Source organism: Furipterus horrens, unplaced genomic scaffold (genome assembly GCF_987537825.1).
Source record: "Furipterus horrens unplaced genomic scaffold, mFurHor1.1.pri manual_scaffold_5, whole genome shotgun sequence".
In the NCBI taxonomy this organism is placed as follows: domain Eukaryota; kingdom Metazoa; phylum Chordata; class Mammalia; order Chiroptera; family Furipteridae; genus Furipterus; species Furipterus horrens.
The window spans coordinates 132,223,564-132,240,475 of record NW_028327175.1 but is presented as its reverse complement, the minus strand read 5'-3'; the positions used below and the strand labels follow the sequence as shown (position 1 = coordinate 132,240,475).

At 39.7% G+C, this 16,912-nt stretch overlaps 1 pseudogene; it reads right to left on the bottom strand.

The window, feature by feature from the left end:
- Positions 1-12,932: 12,932 nt before the first annotated feature.
- LOC150009850 (mitotic checkpoint protein BUB3 pseudogene) lies at positions 12,933-14,096 on the bottom strand (annotated as a pseudogene).
- Between the last annotated feature and the right edge of the window lie 2,816 nt (positions 14,097-16,912).

Genomic DNA, 16,912 nt, shown 5'->3' with positions numbered 1-16,912 from the left:
ACCATTGAGTCTCAGGAGGCAGCAATGCAGACAGGATTAAGTGAGGCCTATGCATACAGATAATCACTCAGGTAATGAGATTGTAGGCTTATGCCCTTTGAAAACAGAAAACACATGTTAATTTATGTAACATAACCCACATACAAGTCTCTAAATCTGTAGGACTGTCTTATCGGAAGGAAAATCCTTGTCCTTCTAATATTCACTGAACTTGCATTTCTATTCTTTATATTTTTATTCCCCCCCCACTAAAAAATTTTCTGTTTGTTTGTTTTTCCACTACAGTTGTCTCACTTTTTTTCCCCCTCTTGCTTCCCTGCACCCTGCCCCCCCCACAGTCAGTCCCCACCCAGTTGTCCATGTCCATGGGTCATTCATACATGTTCTTTGACTAGACCCTTCCCCTTCTTACCCCTTCTCTCCCTCCCATCTCCCCCTTTGTTACTGTTAGTTAATTCCTTGTTTACATACCTCTGGTTCAATTTTGCTCATTTGTTTGTGTTGTTCATTAGTTTCCTGTAACAGGTGACAGCATAAGGTAATTTTCTTTTGTTGCCTGGCTTATTTCGCTAAGCATAATTCTCTCTAGTTCCAATCATGTTGTTGCAAATGGTAGAAGTTCCTTCTTTCTTTCAGTACTTATTCATTGTCATTTTCCCCCTTTGTACTCGTGTTCCTCTCTGTCTCTCTGTTTCTTCATCTTCTTAAAGCAGACCCTTTAGCATCTCTTGCAATGCTGGTTTGGTGGAGATGTATTCTTTTAGCCTTCTTTTGTCTTGGAAACTCCTTATTTCACCTTCCATTTTGAATGAAAGCCTTGCTGGGTAGAGTATTCTTGGTTGTAGGCCTTTGTTTTTCATTGCCTGGAATATTTTTTGCCATTCCCTTCTGGCTTGTAGTGTTTCTGCTGAGAAATCTGATGATAGCCTTATTGGAGCTCCCTTGTATGTTATTAGTTGTTTCTCTCTTGCTGCTTTTAGGATTCTCTCTTTGTCTTTGAATGTTGGCATTTTAATTATGATGTGTCTTGAAGTGGGCCTGTTGGGGTTCATCTTCATTGGGACCCTCTGTGCTTCCTGGACGTGCGTGACTCTTTCTCTCGTCATGTTAGGAAAGTTTTCTGTCATTAGTTTTTCAAAGAGGTTTTCTATCCCTTGCTCTTCTTCTTCTCCTTCTGGAATTCCTATGATACGGATATTATTACGTTTCATGTTGTCCTGCAGCTGTCTTAGAACCTCTTCAGTCTTGTTCAGTCTTTTTTCATTTTGTTGCATTGTCTGGGAGTTTTTGTGTAGGTTGTCCTCCAGCTCGCTGATCCGATCTTCTGCTTCCTCTAGCCTGCTTTTAATTCCTTCTACTGTGTTCTTCAATTCAGAGATCGTATTTTTCATTTCCTCCTGGCTCTTATTGATAGCTTCTATGTCCTTTTTCATGCTCATGTAATTTTCTGTGAGTTCCTTGTAGTTTTTCTGGAGTTCTTTGAAGTTTCCGCTGAGCTCATTCAGCTTCTCCATAATCCATGTTTTGAATTCCATATCTGATAGTTCGCTCCCCTCTATTTCATTTAGCACTCTTTCTGGGGATTCTACCTTTCCTTTTGATGGGAGGTTGTTTCTCTGTCTCCCCATTTTTTTGACTCCTATTGTTTGTTGGTGCTTCTTGGAATGATCTGCACTTCCTGGATCTGCCTCTGGTGGCGTCAGATCATGTACCAGTCTGGCCCTAGGCAGCCTGTTGGAGACTTCCAGGGATCTACTGCTGTTGTCTGTCTTCTTTGATTGTTAATCTATTCAATCTGTGATTAGCTGTCAGGCTTAAGGACTGTGGGTGTGGCAGCTTAATTCCTGTAGGCAGGGCTTTTGCTTCCCCTCAGGCTGACGCCACTTGGAGGGGAATGGTCTACCCGCAGTACTGGGGATGAGTCAGCACTGGGACCCAGTCAGCTGCTCCTCCAGTTCTCCCCTCAAAGCCACCGTGCCAAATTCTCCCCAAGTGTCTCCAGTCCTCTCTGCCTTCCCTCTGCTTGAGCCCAGGGTAAGTGGTGGCCAAAATATTTTCGTATGTGATCCACTTAAGAGCTCTTTTTCTCCTGCTGTTTCTCTCTGGCTAGCAAGAAAGCCTGTGGCTTTTCGCTTTTCACAGCTGATACTATTTTACTTTCCACTCTGTCGCTGTAGGCTGGGAAGCCCAGCTGGGGGTTTAGACCCTGCCCTTCTCAGGGGGAATCCCCGGCTGCTGAGCTGTTTCTCAGCCCCTTCAGCTGCCACCCGTGGGAGCCCAGCCAGCCCTTCCACGTCTCCGCACTCCCTACCGGTCACGTTGTGATGTAGCGGCCTTTTCTGTCTCTCCGTGGTTATAAGACTTCTCTCCAGCTGGTGTTCGGTTCGTTATTCCAGATGATTTCTCCAAAATTACATTGTAAATCCAGACTAGTTCTAGGAGGAAGTTAGTGTAGCTTCCACTTACTCCTCCGCCATCTTGTTTCTCCCACCCTATGTCTTTTAATTGGAGCATTTAATAAACTTACATTTAAGGTTATTATTGACAGGTATTTAATCATTTCCCTTTTTACCACTGTTCCTCTCCTCTTTATTTTTCTTAGAACATTTCCTTTAGCATCTCTTGCAATGCTTGTTTGGTGGAGATGTATTCCTTTAGTCTTCCTTTGTCTGAGAAACTCCTTATTTCATCTTCCATTTTGAATGAGAGCCTTGCTGGGTAGAGTATTCTTGGTTGTAGGCCTTTGTTTTTCATTGCTTGAGATATTTTTGACCATTCCCTTCTGGCTTGCAGTGTTTCTGTTCAGAAATCGGTCGATAGCCTTACCGGAGCTCCCTTGTATGTTATTTGCTGTTTTTCTCTTGCTGCTTTTAGGATCTCTCTTTGTCTTGGAATGTTACCATTTTAATTATGATGTTCCTTGGAGTGGGTTTGGGGGAGTTCCTCTTCATTGGAACTCTCTTTGCTTCCTGAACTTGTATAACTTTTTCTCTCATCAGGTTGGAAAATTTTTCTGTCACTATTTCTCCTATCAGTTTTTCAATTTCCTACTGTCTTGCATAGTCTCAACTATTATTAATCTATCATTCCCTGTCTCAAAAATCATATTTTTTCACTTTAAAAACAATTCTTATCTATTGTTCCTATAGTATAAAAGCTCTAATCTCTCAACATTTATATTAATACTGGCTCGTTGGCTGATGATAGCGGGATAGAGGGTAGGGGATATTTTTGAGGGTGTGGATCTCCTGCCTGGGCTGTGTGTTTATGTTTTTAACAGCATCTCCTCAAAATAACTCGACACAAAGTGGAGAGAGTGACTCTCCGTCAACTAGCCAGAAGGAAGATCCTACCAAAGAGCATCTGAAATATAACCAGACAGCATAAACAAACAACATAAAGGGTATACTAAGAATATCAGACTCAGGAGGTCAAAGAGACTACACCACTGAAACCCCAGATCTCCTATAAAGAATCTCATACCACAAAGGTGGGAAGTCAAAGCATACAAAGCCAAAAAACAAAAACAAACAAGAGGAATCCAACATGGTAAGATGCAGGAATAACCTCTCAATGAAAAGTAAACAGGAATCCCCAGAAAGAGAGGTAGATGAAATAGACCTAGCCCAAATGTCAGACATGGAATTCAAAATAATGGTGCTGAAGAAGCTCAATATACTTGACAACCTTAAAAACAACTATGACAACCTCCAAGGAAGTTACCAACAGCTCCAAGAAAATTACAGGGAACTTGCAGAGAGCTACACCAGCATAAAAAAGGACATAGAAAATATTAACAAGAACCAGGAAGAAATGAAGAATTCAATCTCTGAACTGAAAAACACAGTAGAATCAGTCAAAAGCAGACTAAATGAAGCAGAGAATCGGAATAGTGAATTAGAAGATAATGTAGAGAAAAACTCCCAGACAATACAGCAAAATAAAAAAAGATTGAAAATATATGAACAAGATGTAAGGCAATTACAGAATAACATGAGAAGAAATAATAACAGGATCATCAGAATAAGAGGGAGAAGAAGAAGAGCATGAAATTTAAAAACTGATAGGAGAAATAGTGACAGAAAAATTTTCCAACCTGATGAGAGAAAAAGTTATACAACTTCAGGAAGCACAGAGAGTTCCAATGAAGAGGAACCCCCCCAAACACACTCCAAGGAACATAATAATTAAAATGGCAACATTCCAAGACAAAGAGAGAATCCTAAAAGCAGCAAGAGAAAATCAGCAAATAACATACAAGGGAGCTCTGGTAAGGCTATCGACCGATTTCTGAACAGAAACACTGCAAGCCAGAAGGGAATGGTCAAAAATATCTCAAGCAATGAAAAACAAAGGCTTACAACCAAGAATACTCTACCCAGCAAGGCTCTTATTCAAAATGGAAGGAGAAATAAGGAGTTTCTCAGACAAAGGAAGACTAAAGGAATACATCTCCACCAAACAAGCATTGCAAGAGATGCTAAAGGAAATGTTCTAAGAAAAAAGAAGAAAAAAAAGAGGAGAGGAAAAGAGGTACAAAGGACAATGAATAAATACCTGTCAATAATAACCTTAAATGTAAATTGATTAAATGCTCCAATTAAAAGACATAGGGTAATGGAATGGATACAAAAACTAGACCCACGTACTTGCTGTCTACAAGAAACACACCTTAAAACAAAAAATTTACATAGACTGAAAGTAAAGGGATATAAAAAATATTCCAAGCAAACGGACCTGAATAAAAAGTCGGGGTAGCAGTTCTCATATCAGACAAAATGGATTTTAAAGCAAGGGCAATAAAAAGAGACAAAGAGGTACATTTCATAATACTTAAGGGAACAATCCATCAAGAAGATAAAACACTGATAAACATATATGACCCGCATAGGAGGACCGAAATACATAAAGCAAATACTAGAAGACAACAAGGATATTAACAACAACACACTCATATTAGGGTACTTCAACACTGCATTGTCAACAATAGGCAGATCATCAAAGCAAAGAAACACCAAAGATATACAGGCATTGAACAACACACTAAACCACATGGACTTAACTGATATATATATAAAACTTTTCACCCCAAAGAAGCATAATATACAGTCTCTTCAAACGCACATGGGACATTTTCAAAGATAGACTTCATGATAGGACACAAAACAAGCCTCAACAAATTCAATAAAATTGAAATCATATCAAGCATCTTTTCAGACCACAATGCCTTGAAACTAAAAATCAAACTCAGAGAAAAATATCAAAGACACCCAAACTCATGGAGAATGAATAACATGCTATTAAATAATAAATGGGTTAACAATGACATCAAAGAAGAAATCAAGAAATTTCTGGAAACTAATGTAATGAACACACAACAGCCCAAAACCTATGGGACACAGCAAAAGCAGTCCTAAGAGGGAAGTTCATAGCAATACAGGCATATCTGAAAAGGATAGAAGAATCTCAAATAAAAAATATAACCCTAAAGCTACAAGAACTAGAACAACAACAACAAACAAAGCCTAGGGCAAGAAGAAGGAAGGAAATCGTCAAGAACAGAGCAGAATTAAATGACATAGAGACCAAACAAACAATACAAAAGATCAATGAAACTAGGAGCTGGTTCTTTGAAAAAATTAACCAAATCGACAAGCCTCTAGCCAGGTTCATCAAGAAATAAAGAGAGAAGACCCAGATAAAGAAAATCAGAAATGAAAGAGGAGAAATCATGACTTATACCACAGAAATAAAAAGGATTATAAGAAATTACTACAAACAACTCTATGGCAAGAAATTTGACAACCTAGATGAAATGGACAAATTTCTAGAAACATATAACCTCCCGAAACTGAGTCGAAAAGAAGTAGAAAGTCTTAAGAGACCAATAACGAAGAAGGAAATTGAAACAGTAATCAAAAATCTCCCTGCACACAAAAGCCCTGGACCGGATAGCTTCACAGGTGAATTTTACAAAACATTTAGGGAAGAACTAACTCCTACCCTCCTCAAACTATTCCAAAAAATCCAAAAAGAGGGAAGAATTCCAAACTCTTTCTATGAAGCCAGTATTACCCTAGTTCCAAAACCAGGTCAAGACACAACAAAGAAAGAAAATTACAGGCCCATATTATTGATAAATATAGATGCTAAAATCCTCAATAAAATATTGGCAAACAGATCCAGCAATACATCAAAAAAATTATACACCACGATCAAATGGGATTCATCCCTGGGATGCAAGAATGGTTTAATATTCGCAAATCAATAAGTGCAATACATCATCTAAACAAAATGAAAGACAAAAAAATCACATGATCATATCAATATATGCAGAAAAAGCATTTGATATAGTACAACACTCATTTATGATGAAAACACTCAGGAAATTGTGAATAGAGGGAGCATACCTTAACATAATTAAGGCTATATATGAGAAACCTGAAGCCAACATCATACTCAATGGACAAAAACTGAAAGCACTCCCCCTGAAATCAGGACTAGACAAGGCTGTCCACTCTCTCCACTCCTGTTCAACATAGTATTGGAAATCCTAGCCACAGCAGTCAGAGAAGAAAAAGAAATAAAAGGCATCCAGATTGGGAACGATGAAGTAAAACTCATTATATGCAGATGACATGATAGTATACCTAGAAAACCCTATAAACTCCACTAAAAGACTACTCAATATAATAAGTGAATTTGGCAAATAGCAGGGTACAAAATAAATATACAGAAATGGAAGGTATTTCTATACACCAACAATAAAATATCAGAGACAGAGACAAAAAAAATACCATTTACTATAGCAACAAGAAAAATAAAGTACCCAGGAGTAAACTTAACCAAAGAGATAAGAGAACTGTACTCTGAAAATTACATAACATTGAAGAAAGAAGTTAAGGAAGATACAAATTAATGGAAGCAAATACCATGTTCTTGGATGGGAAGAATCAACATCATCAAAATGGCCATACTACCCAAAGCAATTTACAGATTCAATGCAATCCCTATTAAAATACCAATGACATATTTCACAGACCTAGAAAAAATAAAATTCATATGGAAACAAAAAAGTTCCTGAATAGCAAAAGCAATCTTGAGACAGAAGAACACAGCAGGAGGAATCACAACACCAGATATTAAACAATACTACAAAGCCACTGCAATCAAAACAGTCTGGTACTGGCATAAGAACAGACATATAGATCAGTGGAACAGATTAGAGAGTCCAGAAATAAACCCAGGTGTCTATGCCCAACTAATATTTTATAAAGGAGGCAGGAACATAAAATGGAGTGAGAAGAGCCTCTTTAACAAATGGTGCTGGGAGAACTGGACAGGGACATGCAAAAAATGAAACTAGACCACCAACTTACACCACACACAAGAATAAACTTAAGATAGATTAAAGACTTAAATGTAAGCCATGACACCATAAAAATCCTAGAGGAAAACATAGGCAGGAAAATATCAGATATTCCACATAACAATATTTTCACGAATACATCTCCTAAGGCAAGAGAAATAAAGGAAAAAATAAACAAATGGGACTACATCAAACTAAAGAGTTTCTGCTCAGCAAAAGAAAACATCAGCAAGATGAAAAGGAAACCAACCATATGGGAAAACATATTTGCCAATGACATCACAGACAGGGGACTGATCTCTAAAATATATAAAGAGGTTATATGACTCAACATCAAAGAAACAAACAACCCAATTACAAAATGGGCAAAGGATCTGAAGAAACAAGTCTTTGAAGAGGACATGCAGAAGGTCCATAGACACACGTGGGACTCAAACAAAGTGAGGTTTATGTGTATGCACTTAAATTTTTTTTCAAGTACAGTTTACTTTCAATATTTTAAGCTCTAGCTCCAATTAAGCACCTTATCCCCACTGGCTCTTTGATCTTTCTCTGAGATGGCTGTTTCTGCTAAGCCACATCTCTCATCTCCTTACACAAAATATCCCACAAAAATCTTAACCATGCTTATCACCAAATCAAATAATAAGTGTTTAGCTTGGCCTAAGATTCCTGTATTATAAGGAATGAAAATGATGACCATAGATACTATAAGGACAGGACAGGCTGGGACAACACTGTAGGGAGGAGAATGTCCCTACTCCCCTTTCTAATTTTTTCCTTTGTACCTCACCTCCATCAATCCCTCCTTCCTTTCTTCTACCTTTGGTTAATACTATATTACCATATCATTGACAGCTGTTTTTGGAAAAAATAAATTAATAAAGGCCACTCTCCCTGGCTTGAGTCCTCTGTTCACCTTCATCTCCTCAGGGCTGCCCAGGACCTCCATAGTGTTCTGTGAATGCATCCCATGTATCCTGAACAGCTGCGGGTTCCTCTGCCATAGGTGGAGATGAGAACCCCCTTCCAGAAATAAAGCACCATGAACCAGAGCACAGGGTTCCTCCTGACAACACCTCCTGTTCCACTCTGAAGACTTGACTACTATGGCTAAGATCCAAACTGTTCAGAATCCAGGAGTGGGGTGCTGGATTTCATCTTTGCACACATAATCCTTAATAGCTCCTGGTGGTAGAAGGAGGCACCTGCTAAGTACTCAAGGAAGGAATTAATGAGCAGATAAGCACCTTATGTGCAATTAGCCTTGGCACCCCTGCAGAAATTCAGCTCCTTGTGACTGCTTACTCCTGGCTGTCATGGTCTGATGTCCAATGAACATCCATCCCATGCTTGGCTGTTCCTCATTAGAACTTGGTCAGCCTGCTCTTCCCCTGCGTGTTCTTCCTTGGGGCTTATGAACAATATTACTACCCATTTCATCATTACAAGTGCTAAATTTTCTCTTGCTCTTTCTTCTCTTCTTCTTCCTTCCTATGCCCTTTCATAAATATATACTACCACAGGCTTTGCCTCCCTGAACTGGACAAAGTCCACTTCTCTGTGTTGTTATGCACTTCTCTATAAGATGTGTATTTGAAGCCCTCAAGATGTGGGCCTGCCTCCCTCCCTCTCCAGGTTCATTCTTTATTATTCCTCCATCCACTTGATTTTCAAGGCCCATCCTAAAAGCTCTATTTTCCACTTAACCTCCCCTAATTTTATGTTAAAGTGGATTACTTCCTTCTGAAGTTCCAGAGACTGTTCTTGCTTATAGTGCCATTCATTTTCTACCTGACTGCATTATATTACACAAACATCTTTTCTAAACTGCTTTTTGGGAAGGACCATCTCTGCATCTGGTATGGTACTAAGGCCACCTATTTTACACTGTGTATACTCAGGAAGGAGTGCATGAGTGAATTAATGAACAAATGGAAAGTATCCCAGAGCTAGAAACAATGTCAGAGCTCACCAAATCCAGCTCCAAGCAACCAGATCCAATTGAAAAGGTGAGGAAGACCCCCAGAAAAAGGAAACAAATTTCTCAAGTTCTCATTCCTTCCTATGGCAGTGGTAACAACCAGATAACAACTGAGCTATGACCAAAAGAATGTCAGGCTTGGAGCTATAAAATAAACTATCATTTGGAATTCCAGCTCTATTTTCTCATGTTTGATACTAAACAATAGAAGAAGCTAATACTGACTTCTGGCCAAGATGGAGGCATAGACCGACATGCTCTGTCTCCCTCCACAACTAAGAAGGACTACGATTACCGCAAAACCAAAAATAATAAGAAGTTCCAGGAAATAAAGCTACATGGAAGTCCAACGTATGAAGTCATAAGTAAGTGATGCTCATCCAGATGGGTAGGAAGGGCAAAACTGCAGCTGAAAGATCAAACTGTGCAGGAGGCAGCAGCTGCAGCAATGAACGGTGGGACCCGGTAAGCAGACACCCATATTTGGGGAGAGGAGAGAAGCGCCTGGGAGCCAGCCCTGGCTGCAGACCAGACCTGTTGGCTCGCAATTCCAACACTGGGGAAGGCAGACCCCATTGTCTCAGACGGTGAGGCCCGGAAGGTATGGGGATGGAGGAGGCTCCTGGTTCCTCAGCAGAGAGTAACAGCAGGAATCCATCTTGGACCACCTCCCCCACGAAAAGTGCCACAGTGTGGTGAGGAAGGTCGCCAGGTTGTGACAAGCACCCGTTCCTCCACCCAATATAGCGTAGGAGGTGTGACAGCACCCCGCCCAAGAAAGAAAGATAAACAAAATGGTCAGAATGGCAGAATTAACGATTGAAATACCAATCACACAGCTAATGAAAAAACAAATAAAGGCCTTGACTGATGAACAAATAGTGAATCTTTCTGAGGCTCAGTTCAGAGCTATAGTGATAAGACAGCTTACAGACCTAACAGTGGGGCTGAATCAAGACAGGGAAGGAATGAAGGCTAGTCCAGCTGATATGAACAAAAATACATACAAGACAAGTGGTAAGGAAAGGGAAAGCCATGGATCAAATCAACAAATTGGAACATAAGGAAGAAACAAACAGTCTATCAGGCAGAAAGAGGAAACAAAAAGTGAGGAATATGAGGAGAGGCTCAGAAACCTCTGGGACAGCCATAAGCGAATGAACTTTCAAATTATAGGATTGACAGATGGTGAAGAAGAAGAACTAGAAATTGAAAAATTATGTGAAAAAATAATGAAGCAGAACTTCCTTTACTTGGGGAAGGAAATGAACTTACAGGTCCAGGAAGCACAGAGAGTTCCGGATAGGCTGGATCCAGGGAGGACCACACCAAGACACATTATCATTAATATGTCAGAAATTAAAGATAAAGAGAGAATCTTAAAAGCAGCAAGAGAGAAGAGAAGAAATATGTACAAAGAGGTCCCAATTAGATTATCAGCGGATTTCTCAAAGGAGATTTTACAGGCAGAAGACTGGCAAGAAATATTCAAAGTAATGAAAATAAAAACCTACAACCATGATTACTCTATCCAGCGAAGCTGTCATTCAGGATAGAAGGGCAGAGAAAGTGTTTCTAGGACAAAGTAAAACTGAAGGATTTTGTTAGATCCAAATCACTGTTATATGAGATGTTAAAGGGACTTGTTTAGAAGAAGGAGGATCAAAACTATGAACATTAAAATGAAAACTGTATCACAACAACCAACAGCAGAAGCTAGGGAATTGAAACAAAGGCAAACTAAGTAGGCAATGAGAGGGGGAAAAGAATTATACGTATGGGGAACATATTGTGAGGAGATCAGCGGGGAAGGGGAAGAGGGAAAAGGGAGGGAGATGATGCAGGAATTAAGAAGCATAGTAGGAGGGAGTGGAGTAGACAGGAAGATGTTGAGGAGACCTATATGCACAGCCAATGGGCATGGACTAAGGGGGGGACAACTGGAGGGAGGGGGGGTCACAGGATGCAGGGGAGCAGGGAGAAAAGAAATTGGGACAACTGTAACAGCATAATCAATAAAATAAAAAAAAGAAGCTAATATTGATTAGGTTATCCTATGTAGGTGTTCTGTGAGGAGCTTCAGGTGAGCTATCTCATTTGATACTAAAATATTCCTACAACTTAGAAGTATTTTTTGCCTCCACTTTTAAGATGACCCTGAGTCTTAGACTAAGCAACTTTCCCAGGTCATATGCTTGTTAAGTATTTGAGAAAGATTTGAACCTACACAATCTCACATGAGAAGCCACACTCAGAATCAACATTTTAAGTCATTCAAACTCTCTTGACCTCAATTTTACCATCTGTAAAATAGTTAATGTAGTAGCATATCATTATGGCATACAACATGTATGACAAAGCTACAAAGCCTGCAGCATTCTCTATCATTCAATTAAGACTTCAGAGATCTGAATGTTCATCTTACATGTACATCAGTCTCCAATTTATAAAGTAAGGAGTTTGACCAGACATCATTCAAGGTTTTTTTCTCTTCTATGTTCTAGGCATTCTTATGTTGAGTGCTCCGTCTGGGATCTAATATCCAATTGATTTTGCTTTGTGCTGTGTTATGTGCTCATTGGCATGTGATGCCATTGGTATGAGGTACCATGTTCATTGACATGGCAGGCTTGCATCAAGCTTTACACATGAGAATAAAGCTTCCCATGATATGCTCTTCCAATGTTTTGTTTTCAAATTTTTTATTGTTGTTCTATTATAGTTGTCCCAATTTTTCCTCTGTTGCTCTCCACTGCCTCACCTGCCCCGGCCAGTCACTTCCCACCCTGTTGTTCATGTCCTTGGGTCATTTATATATGCTCTTTGGCTAGACCCTCCCTTTTCTTTCCTCCATTCTCCCACTACCCCCTCTCTTCTGGTAACTGTCAGTCTGTTCCTTGTTTACATGCCTCTAGATCTATTCTGCTCATTTGTTTGTTTTGTTCTTAGGTTCCTGTTAAAGGTTAGATCATGTGGTATTTGTCTATCACTGCCTGACTTATTTCACTTAGCATAATACTCTCCATTTCCATTCATGTTATTGTGAAAGGTAAGAGTCCCTTCTTCCTTTTGCTGTGCAGTATTCCATTGTGTAAATGTACCACAGTTTCTTGATCCACTCATTTACTGATGGGCACCTTGGCTGTTTCCAGCACTTGGCTATTGTAAATAATGCTGCTATGAACATAGAGGTGCATGGGTTCTTTTGAATTGGTATTTCAGGATTCTTCAGGTAAAATCCCAACAGTGGAATTGCTAGATCAAAAGGCAATTCCATTTTTAGTTTTATGAGGAAATTCCATACTATTTTCCAGTCTGCAGTCCCACCAACATTGCACTAGGGTTCCCTTTTCTCCACATCCTGGCCAGCACTTGTTTGTTGATTTTTTTTTTTTTTAAGGGTTCTGAATCTGTTTTATTAGACGGCACAGACAGAACAGGTTCAGATTACAAAAAGTTAAGCCGCTCACAAAAAGCAAGGGGGCTCGCTGGGAGAAAAACCACCCTCCTGGCGGCCGTGCCAGGACCCCGGGACCCCTCTCCCCCGCCCCCGTCCAACACAGATCGTGAAAGGGTGCGGGCAGGTTTCGTGTCAGACAGAAAACAGAGAAATCCACACACTGAGTAAGGGACCCACATGACTACAGCGCGTCCCTCGGGGGGTCAGAGCGCATCTGTGGGACGGAAAGCAGGTCTTTCCAGACAGAGGCCACTTCCACGAGATGATCAGGTGGACTTGGGTTTTGTCTCTGCGTCTGTCACTTGGCAAATGAAGATACCATCTTCAGGGTGGTCTGTGTCGTCCATTTTGTACATATATGATGACGCGATGGCGAGCGTGGTCCCGTTGTTGCTGAAGGCGAGTGACGCGGTGCTGGTGGGGTACCGATGGAACTGGCACAGTCGCTTTTTGTTAAACGGGTCCCAGATGTTTACGAATCCATCGGAACCACCCGTGGCGAACGTGTTGTGGACGTTGTAGGAGGAGATGGCGTTCACGGGGTAGATCTGCTCGATGTTGCTCTCCTTGAGCTGGTGGCACGTGAAGGCGTACTTCTTCTTCTGCACCTCGGGGCTCGGGTCCAGGTACTCGACGGCCACGCGGCCTTCGATGGAGCTCAGCACGTAGCCCTGCTTGTTGGGGAAGGCGCAGATGCAGCGCGTCTGGTACTTGAGGCTGGACTCGCGGCGCTGCTGCACATAGCCCATGTTCTGCAGGTCCTACACCAGCACGCGGTGGCCCACCGTGCCCATGATGAGCCGGTCCCTGGACACGGAGAGGGTGTACACCTTTTCAGGCAGAGAGAAGGTCCCAGCGTTACAAGGAGTTCTGGGGTCCCACAGTTTAACTGTCTGATCCCAACTCCCAGTAACCATCACATTTACTTCTGGACAGTATTCAACACATCGGATAGGCGCATCATAGGTTCCAACAAGATTTTCTTGATCAGTGTTCAAATCATGCATTTTCAATTGATGATCTAATCCCCTGCTCCAGGCATGGGTTGGATCGTAGAAGGTGCAGTCCAGGATGGCACCGCTGTGCTGGTACTTGAGCCGCATGGAGTTGGCCGGCACGACGTAGAGGCGCACCGACGTGTCCCAGGACGAGACCAGCAGGAACTGGGAGGTGTTGGGGCTGAACTTCACCGAGGAGACGCCGTCCTCCGGCGGCTGGTTCAGCTTGAACTCGTTAGAGCCGGTCATCTTGAGTTCCCCTCGGAATCAAGTTAGCCGCCGCTGGCTGCCCTGTTTGTTGATTTGATGATGGCCATTCTGACCAGTGTGAGGTGATTTCTCATTGAAATTTTAATTTGCATATCTCTGCTGGCAGTGATGTTGGACATCCTTTCATATATCTTAGGGCCCTCTGTATATTCTCCTTGGAGAAGTGGCTGTTTAGGTCCTTTGCCAAATTTTTAATTGGATTATTTGTCTTCCTGTTATTGAGTCATATGAGTTCTTCATATATTTTGGAGATCAAATCCTTGTCCGAAAATAAGTTTTTCCATATAGTTGGTTCCCTTTTTATTATGCTGATATTTTCTTTAGCTGTGCAGAAGCTTTTTAAATTCGATGTAGTCCCATTTGTTTATTCTTTCCTTTATATCTCTTGCTCTAGGAGATGTATCGGTGAAAATATTACTGCATGGGCTATATGGAATTTTACTGACTGTTTTCCTCTAGGACTTTTATGGTGTCACAGCTTACATTTAAATCTATTATTCATCTTGTGTTTATTCTCTGTATGGTGTTAGTTGGTGGTCTAGTTTCTTTCTTTATTTCTTCCTTTTTTTTTTCTGCATCTTCCTGTCCAGATCTTCCAACGCCACTTATTGAAAAGGCTATTTTTACTCAGTTTTATGCTTCTGCCCCTTTGTCAAAAATTGATTGGCTATAGAGACTTGGGTTTATTTCTGGGTTCTCTATTCTGCTCCATTGATCTATATGTATGCTCTTATGCCAGTACCAGACTCTTCTGATTACAATGACTATGTAATATAGTTTTATATCATGCATTTTGATCCCTCCAACTTCATTCTTCTTTCTCAAAATTGCTGAGGCTATATCAGGTTATTTATGGCTCCATATAAGTTTTTGAAATACAGTAGTCCCTCTCTAAATTGTGGATCACTTACTGTGGCCTCACTGTATCACGGGATTTTTAAAAATATTATATTTTATTATTTATCACATTATTTTGCTGTGTCATGGGATTTTGCATTACTGTATATGTATGTTGTTAAAGTTACATAGGTTTAGGAGTGTAGAATGTGTTTAAGAACATAAGTAGTATTTATAAAATTGTGGAAAAGGCTAATGAGGGAGTGGGAAAGGTTAATAAGGGGCTGGGAATGATTTATAAGTGTGTGGGAAGGGTTTATAAAGCCTTAAAATATATATAAATACTAAAATAAATGTAAGAATTTTCACCTATTGCAGGGGGTGTCTAGAACATAATACCCACAATAAGTGAGGGAATATTGTATCTGTTCTAAATCTGTGAAATATGTAATTGGCATTTTAAGAGGGATTGTGTTGAATCTATAGATTGCTTTGGGTGGCATGAATATTTTAATTATGTTAATTATTTCTATCCATGAACATGGTATATGCTTCCATTTATTAGTGTCTTCCTTAATTTCTTTCTTCAGTGTTCTGTAATTCTGAGTACAGTTCTTTTACCTCCTTGATTCTTTACTCCTAGATACTTTATTTTTCTTGTTGCTATAGAAAATGAGATTTCTTTCCTAGTTTCCGTTTCTAATATTTCATTGTTGGTGTACAAAAATGTCATTGATTTCTGAATATTGACTTTATATCCTGCTATTGTACCAAATTCACCTATTAGGTTGAGTAGTTTTCTGGTGGAACCTGTAGGTTTTTCTATGTACACTATCATGTCATCTGAAAATAATGATAGTTTTACTTCCTCCTTTCAAGTTTGAATGTCTTTTATTTTTTTCTTGTCTGATAACTGTGGCTAGAACCTCCAAAACTATATTGAATAGAAATGATGAAAGTAGACACCCTTGTTTTGTGCCTCATCTTAGGGGGAAGGCTTTTAGTTTTTCCCCATTGAGTATGATGTTGGCTGTGCGTTTATCATATATGGCCTTTATTCTCTTGAGATATGTTTCCTCTATTCCCAATTTGCTGAGCATTTTTTTGATAAATGGGTGTTGTACTTTATCAAGTGATTTTTCAGCATCTATTATTATGATCATGTGATTTTTGAGTTTCATTTTATTTATATAATATATTACATTTATTCATTTATGAATGTTGTACCATCCTTGCATCCCTGAGATGAACTCCACTTAATCGTGGTGTGTGATCTTTATAATGTATTTCTGGATCCAATTTGCCAATTTTTTTTGAGGATTTAGCATGTAAGTTCATCAATGATATTGGCCCATAGTTTCTTTTTTTTTTTTTTTTTGTATCTATTCCTGGTTTTGGAATTAGGATAATACTGATCTCATAAAAAGAGTTGGAAAATCTTTCTTCTTCTTGAATTTTTTGGAATAGTTTGAGGAGGAGAGAAATTACCTCTTCCCTAAATGTTTGGTAAAATTCACCTGTGAACCCATCGAACCCAGCATTTTTGTGTGCTGGGAGTTTTTTGATATCTGTTTCAATATTACTAGTTGTTATTGGATTGTTTCAGGCTTTCTGATTCTTCTTGGTTCAGTTTTGGAAGATTTTATGTTTCTAGAAATTTGTCAATTTCACCCAGGTTGTCAAATTTCTTACAAATTCTTACAGTTCTTTGTAATTCTGTGGTATAAGTTGTAATTTATCCTCTTTCACTTATGAGTTTATTTATTTGGGCCCTCTCTCTTTTTTTCTTGATAAGTCTAAAGGCTTGTCGATTTTGTTAATTTTTCCAAAGGACCATCTCCTGGAATTATTGTTCCTTTGATTGTTGTTTTAGTCTCTATGTCATTTAATTCTGCTCTTGTCTTGATTATTTTCTTCCTTGTACTGGCTCTGGGCTTTGTTTATTGTTGTTCCTCTAGTTCTTTTAGATGTGGGGTTAGCTTGTTTAGTTGAGA